The sequence below is a fragment of the Dromiciops gliroides genome, chromosome 2 (assembly GCF_019393635.1).
Source record: "Dromiciops gliroides isolate mDroGli1 chromosome 2, mDroGli1.pri, whole genome shotgun sequence".
NCBI lineage: Eukaryota > Metazoa > Chordata > Mammalia > Microbiotheria > Microbiotheriidae > Dromiciops > Dromiciops gliroides.
This window is the reverse complement of record NC_057862.1, coordinates 380,493,538-380,500,074: the sequence shown is the minus strand read 5'-3', so window position 1 is coordinate 380,500,074 and position 6,537 is coordinate 380,493,538. Positions and strand designations below refer to the sequence as shown.

Below are 6,537 nucleotides of genomic sequence, written 5' to 3'. Positions count from 1 at the left end.
GTCCTTTAACTTTTGGCGTTTTTATCTGTATTTGGATGCTGACCTAGTAGTGGTATTACTAGGTCAAAGAGTACCCAAGGTTTTACAGCCCTTTCGCCATAGTTCCAAATTGCTCTGCAGAATGATTGAATCAGTTTACAAATCCATCAACAGTGCATCAATGTCTTACTTTGCCCATATCTCCTACAGCATTTGTCATTTTCCACTGCTGTCCCATTATCCAATCCAATAGGTCATAACTAGGAATTGTTTTAACTTGAGTCTTTCTAATCAATAGGGAGTTAGAGCGATTTTTTGTTTTTAGTGAGGCAATTTGTGTTAAGTGACTTGCCCAGGGTCACACAGCTAGTACATGTTAAGTGTCTGAGGCCGGATTTCAACTCAGGTCCTCTTGACTCCAGGGCCTGTGCTCTATCCACTTCACCACCTAGCTGCCCCCAGCATTTTTTTTTAATATGGCTATAGATAGATTTGATTATTTCATCTGAAAACTGTTCATATCTTTTGATCATTAATGAACTTGGAAATGGCTTTTATTTTAATAAATCTGAGTTATTTCTCTATGTGTTTGAGAAATGAGGCCTTTAACACATGAATTTGCTTAAAATTTTTTCACAGTTACTATTGGTAATCGGATTTCCCTCTATCCTATTACCTCCCTATCTAATTTACTCTATTCTCTATCTCCTTTCACCCTGTCCCTCCTCAAAACTGTTTTGCTTCTAACTGACCCCTTTCCCATTCTGTCCTCCCTTCTATCACACACACCCCTTATCCTTTTTCCCTCCAACTTTACTGCAACATGAGATATATTGCTATAACCAATTGAGTGTGTGTGTGTGTGTGTTATTCCCTCCTTGAGCCAATTCTGATGAGAGAAAGGTCCACTCACTTCCCAGCACCTTTCCATCTTCCCCTGCACTGTATAAGCCTTTTCTTGCTTCTTTTATGTAATACTTTACCTCATTCCAGTTCTCCCTTTCCCTTTCTCCCACTGCATTCCTCTCTCACCGCTTAATTTTATTTTTTAAAGATATCACCCTTTTAGAGCACCAGCCCTGGAGTCAGGAGGACCTGAGTTCAAATCCGGCCTCAAACACTTGACACTTACCAGCTGTGTGACCTTAGGCAAATCACTTAACCCCAATTGCCTCACCAAAAAAAAAGAAACAGATAACGCAAAAAAAAATCACCCTTTCATATTTAACTCACACCTATGCCCTCTGTCCAGCTACCCAAATAATGAGAAAGTTCTTATGAGTTACAAGTATTATCTTCCCATGTAGGAAAGTAAACGGTTTAACTTTTTAATATCCCTTATTACTTCTTTTTTCCTGTTTACCTTTTTATGGTTCTCTGGAGTCATGTATTTGAAAGTCAAATTTTCTATTTAGCTCAGGTCTTTTCATCAAGAATGCCCTTAAGTCCTCTCTTTCACTGAATTGCCATTTTTTCCCTGAAGGATTATCCTCAGTTCTGCTGGATAGGTGATTCATGGATGTAATTACAGCTCCTTTATCCTCTAGAATATCACATTCCAAGCCTTATGATCCTTTAATGTGGAAGCTACTTTATCTTATGTTATCCTGACTGTGGCTCCACTTGCTGCTTATAATATTTTCTTCTTGACCTGGGAGCTCTGGAATTTGACTATAATATTATTTGGTGTTTTCATTTTGGGATCTCTTTCACCTTCTGCTTCTAGAATGTCAGGGCAAATTTCTCCAACAATTTCTTGGAAGTTGTTGTCTAGCCTTTTTTTTTGATCATGGATTTCAGGTAATCCAATAATTTTGAAATTATCTCTCCTGGATCTGTTTTCCAGGTCCATTTATTTTCAATTGATATATTTCACTTTTCTTTCTATTTTTTCATTATTTCATTGTGCTTTATTATTTCTTGATTTCTCATAAAGGAATTAAATTCCATTTGTTCAATCCTAATTTATAAGGGGTTATTTTCTTCAGAGAATCTTGTTCCTCCTTTTCCTTTTGGACAATTCTGCTTTTCAAGGTATTCTTTTCCTCATTGACTTTTTGTACCTCTTTACCATATAGCCTAGTCTGTTTTTTTTAAGGTGTTATTTTCTTCAGTATTTTTTTATTGTCCCCTTTACCAAGATGTTGACGTTTTTTCATTATTTCCTTATATCACTCTCATTTGTCTTTCAATTTTTTTCTTTTCCTTCTCTTATTTTATTTTCAAAGTTTGTGGGGTTTGATGTTTTTTTGAGTGCTTCTATGCTCTGAGACCAATTCATATTTTTCTTGGAAGCTTTGGAAATGTGATCTTTGACTTTGTTATCTTCTTCAGAGGGTGCGTTTTGATCTTCCTTGTCACCATAGAAACTTTCCATTGTAAGAATGTTTTTCTGTTTCGTCATTTACCCAATTTATTTTAATTCTTTGTTAAAGTGGGGTACCGCTTCCAGGGTGGATGGCACACTGTCCTAAGCTTTAGGGGGCTTCTGCAGTGCTCTGGTCTGCAAGCAACCACAGGCCTGCTTTTCTGCCCTGGAATTATGGACAGAGTCTCACTCCACTGTGGCTAAAAGCTCCAGTGTGCTTCTGCTCCTCCCCCACCTGGGACCACCACCCAAGATTGCAACCTGGATGAGAGTATGGGCAAAACAACAGAATTCTGCCTCAGTGCTAGCAAAGAGACCCCTATAATCTCATTCTGGCCAATTGTATGACCCCCTTACTGTCTGTGGGCTGAGTTCCAGAAGCAGTTGATCCTACTGTTGATTCAGAGGTTCCCAAGGCCTGCTTCTGGTTTGCTAGGTCTTGGTCTGTGCTGATGCAACCTATGCTAAACTGCTCTCTATTCTCACCCCAGTACAACAGACCTTTCCTCCTGACCTTCTAAGTTGCCTTTTGATGGAAAATTATTTCACTTTGTCTTTTTGTGGGTCCTGTTGATTAAGGAAACGTGTCATGACATTATGTGAATGTATTTGGAGGTGTCTTGTGGAGAGCTGAGGGACGTCGCTGCCTTTCCTCCACCATCTTGGCTCCACCCCTAGTTTTTACTTTCTTGTGGGGTAGATGACATCAGCATCTCCTTAATATATTTTAGGGATTAGGGGCTAATTTGTGATTCTTGGGAAAAAAAATTAAAGGAGGGTGAATTGAATATAGAAGAGACATAAGCAGAGGAAACATAATGGAATATACTATCTTTATTGAATATGAAAATAGCAAACTCTATTCAGAAGGCAAAAAAGGTGGTGAACAATAGTATCACTTGAATCTTACATTCAAACCATAAAGGAAGATGGAACACACATAGTGTTTATTGTAGAAATACATTCACTTCAGCAGGGAATAAAAAAGGAACTGGTAGAGGGGAGACGAAGAAAAAGGAAAATTCTATGAAGAATTAATCATAAAACAAACTATAACTTAAGTGTGTAGATTATGAAGAGATGTTCTAAATAGGTTAAAAAAGATTAGGGAAGAATGATTGGGGAGTTTATCACATCAAATAGAATATTAGTGCTGAGCATACTTTTTTGTCTCACCACATCTTTTTTGTAAAAAAAATGGGGTAATTGCAAAGAGAATATAAGATAAAATGCAGATAAGGATAAAATTAATGATTATAACTGTAAATGTGATATTTTCTCCTTGACCTGGGATCTCTAGAATTTGTCTATTATATTCCTGGAAGTTTTCATTTTGGGATCTCTTTCGGGAGTTGATCAATGGATTCTTTCAATTTCTATTTTAGTTTCTGCTTCTAGAATATTAGGACAATTGTCCCTGACAATTTTTTGGAAGATGATGTCTAAGCTCTTTTTTAGGTCACAGTTTTCAGGTAGTGCAATGATTTTTAAATAATCTCTCCTGCATCTATTTTCCAGGTCAGCTCTTTTTCCAAGGAGAAATTTCATATTGCCCTCTTTTTTTTCCCATTCATTTGGATTTGTTTTATTGTGTCTTGATTTCTCATAAAGTCATTAGCTTCTATTTTCTCTATCCTAATTCTTAAGCAATGATTTTCTTCAGAGAGATTTTTTATCTCCTTTTCCATTTGGCCAATTTGGCTTTTCAAGCTGTTGACTTTTTTTCCCCATGACTTTCCTGCATCTCTCTCATTTCTCTTTCCATTTTTTCTTCTATCTCTCTTACTTTTCCCTCTACCTGTCTTATTTTGTCTTCAAAGTCCTTTTTGATCACTTCCATAGTCTAAGACCAATTCATATTTTTCTTGGAAGCTTTGGATGTAGGAGCTTTGACTTTGCTATTATCTTCTTCTTAGGGGGTAATTTGATCTACCTTCTCACCAAAGAAACTTTCGATGGTCCAGTGATTTCTCTGACTGCTCATCTTACTAGGCTATTTCTTGGATTTTAACTCCTTCTTAAAGTGGAACACTACTTCCAGGATGTACTGTTCCAAGTTTCAGGGGATCCCAGGTAGTATGACTTAAAGAGAGGAAAGTTCTGAGCTCACCTGGCCTGTGAGTAACCATGGGTCCGCTTGCTCTTTAACCCAGAAGAAGACATCTGATTGAAATCTGATTCTCTGTGGTTGCAAGCTTGGCGTGCTTGTGCCCCTCCCCCACTGGGCCTCTGCCATTCAATTCTGCTTCCTGGGCAACATGCTTCACCTCTGCTCCCACAGAGAGCCCCACTATTTCCCCCTGGTTAAATGCTGGACCCCTTCACTGGTCCATAAGCTGAGATTCAGAAGAAGCCACTGATGCTATAGATTCTGAGGTTCTAGAAACATGGTCTGCCTGGGGCTGAATCAGTGCTGTATGCTGAGCTCCTCTATCATCCTGGTAAAACAGACCCCTCCTCCTGAATTTCTAAGCCATCTTTGACTGGAAAATGATCTCACTTTTTAAATTTGTTGGTTCTTCTGCTCCAAGAGTTGTCTTATGACCTTTTTCAGAGGTATGAGGAAAGATCTGTTGGTTGCTCTAAGAGTCACAGCCTTTTCTTCACCATCTTTGCTCTACCCCCAATTATAAATGTAAAATAAAATCACCCCTAAAATGGAAGAGGATTGCAAAATAGTTTAGAATGTAGAACCAAAAAGTTGCTTACAATACACATCCCCCCCCCCAAAAAAAATGAAGATTCATAATAAATTAAAATAGGAAGAGATTGTAGCTGGGATAGCAATAATTGTCTCAGAAAAAGCAAGAGTGGCCTCCAGGTTTCTTTAGAGTGTCTTGAAGCTACTGCAGCCACGTCCCTCAGACCATGACTCAACTGGGATGGGGGTTGCTGTTCCTGGGCCTCATGGCCATGGCTAAAGGACTTCAGAAGGGTAATGATCTGCTCAATGTCTGCATGGATTCTAAGCACCGCAAGTTCCAGCATGGCCCAGAAGATGTCTTTCATAACCAGTGTAGCCCATGGAAGAAGATAACCGGTTGCACAGCAAAGAGCAGTGTTGCCATTCACAAAGACGATGCCTCCTCCCTGTACCACTTCAACTATAACCACTGTGGGATGATGACCCCAGCCTGCAGATGCCACTTTATCCAGGACATATGTCTCTATGAGTGCTCCCCCAACCTAGGACCCTGGACACAGCTGGTATCCTCAAGTTGGAGGAAGAAATGGACCCTGAATATTCCCCTGTGCAGGAAGGATTGTAACCAGTGGTGGCAGGACTGCCAAACTTCATATACCTGCAAAGACAACTAGCAGAAACATTGGAATTGGACTTCAGGGATTAATGAGTGCCCAGTTAAGGCTGCCTGACACCCATTCACCTTTTACTTTCCAACACCAGCCTCCCTATGTGAGAATATTTGGAGTCATTCTTACAAAGCAAGCTCTTTTGGTCGGGGCAGTGGCAAATGTATCCAGATGTGGTTTGACCCAGCCCAGGGAAACCCCAAAGAAGCTATGGCTAAATATTATGTTTTGGCTCTACCCCAGGCATCTTCACTTGGAAGTCCAGTTTCCCCTTCTTGATTTTGACACTGCTGTTACTTCTCTGGGCTTAACCCTCATCAGGAAAGAAATCTCTCCAATCTATATGTAAAACCATAGCCAAAATTACTACCAGTGTGAGACCCTTGGACTCCAGCTTCCTGCCTGACAGAGCATGGCTCTCCTGAAACCCTGTCTTCCGCCCAATCTGGGTTCATTCCCATCAAAACTTATCTGGAAACCTCCAACCCCCTACACATTGGATTTCACAAACCCCACACCACTACTGAGTGTTGCAGGGAGGAAGTACCCTTCTCACCACTTTTAAGTGACTCCAACTTCAGTCTCCTACCTTTTTCTCTGCATAGCAAAATCCAGCCTTCCCTCCTTCTTTTCTTTAGGGGAAATTAAATATTGTTTCCCCTCTCTAAAGTGAAACCCTCCTTACTACTACTCCTTTCAAGTAGGGTTGTTTCATTGATTATATTTGTATCCCTTATATCCAGTCCATATATGTTTAATAAGTTTAATATTAATTGATCAAAAATTCCTTTTTAAAATATTTTATTTTATTCTATTTATTTTTTCCATATGAATATTTTATTTCCCAGTTGCATTTGGAGATGGTTTTTGACATTTGT

General features: G+C 39.3%; 1 pseudogene; it reads left to right on the top strand.

Moving 5' to 3' along the window:
• The first annotated feature begins 5,212 nt into the window (after nt 1–5,212).
• LOC122743394 lies at nt 5,213–5,970 on the top strand (annotated as a pseudogene).
• Nucleotides 5,971–6,537: the final 567 nt, after the last annotated feature.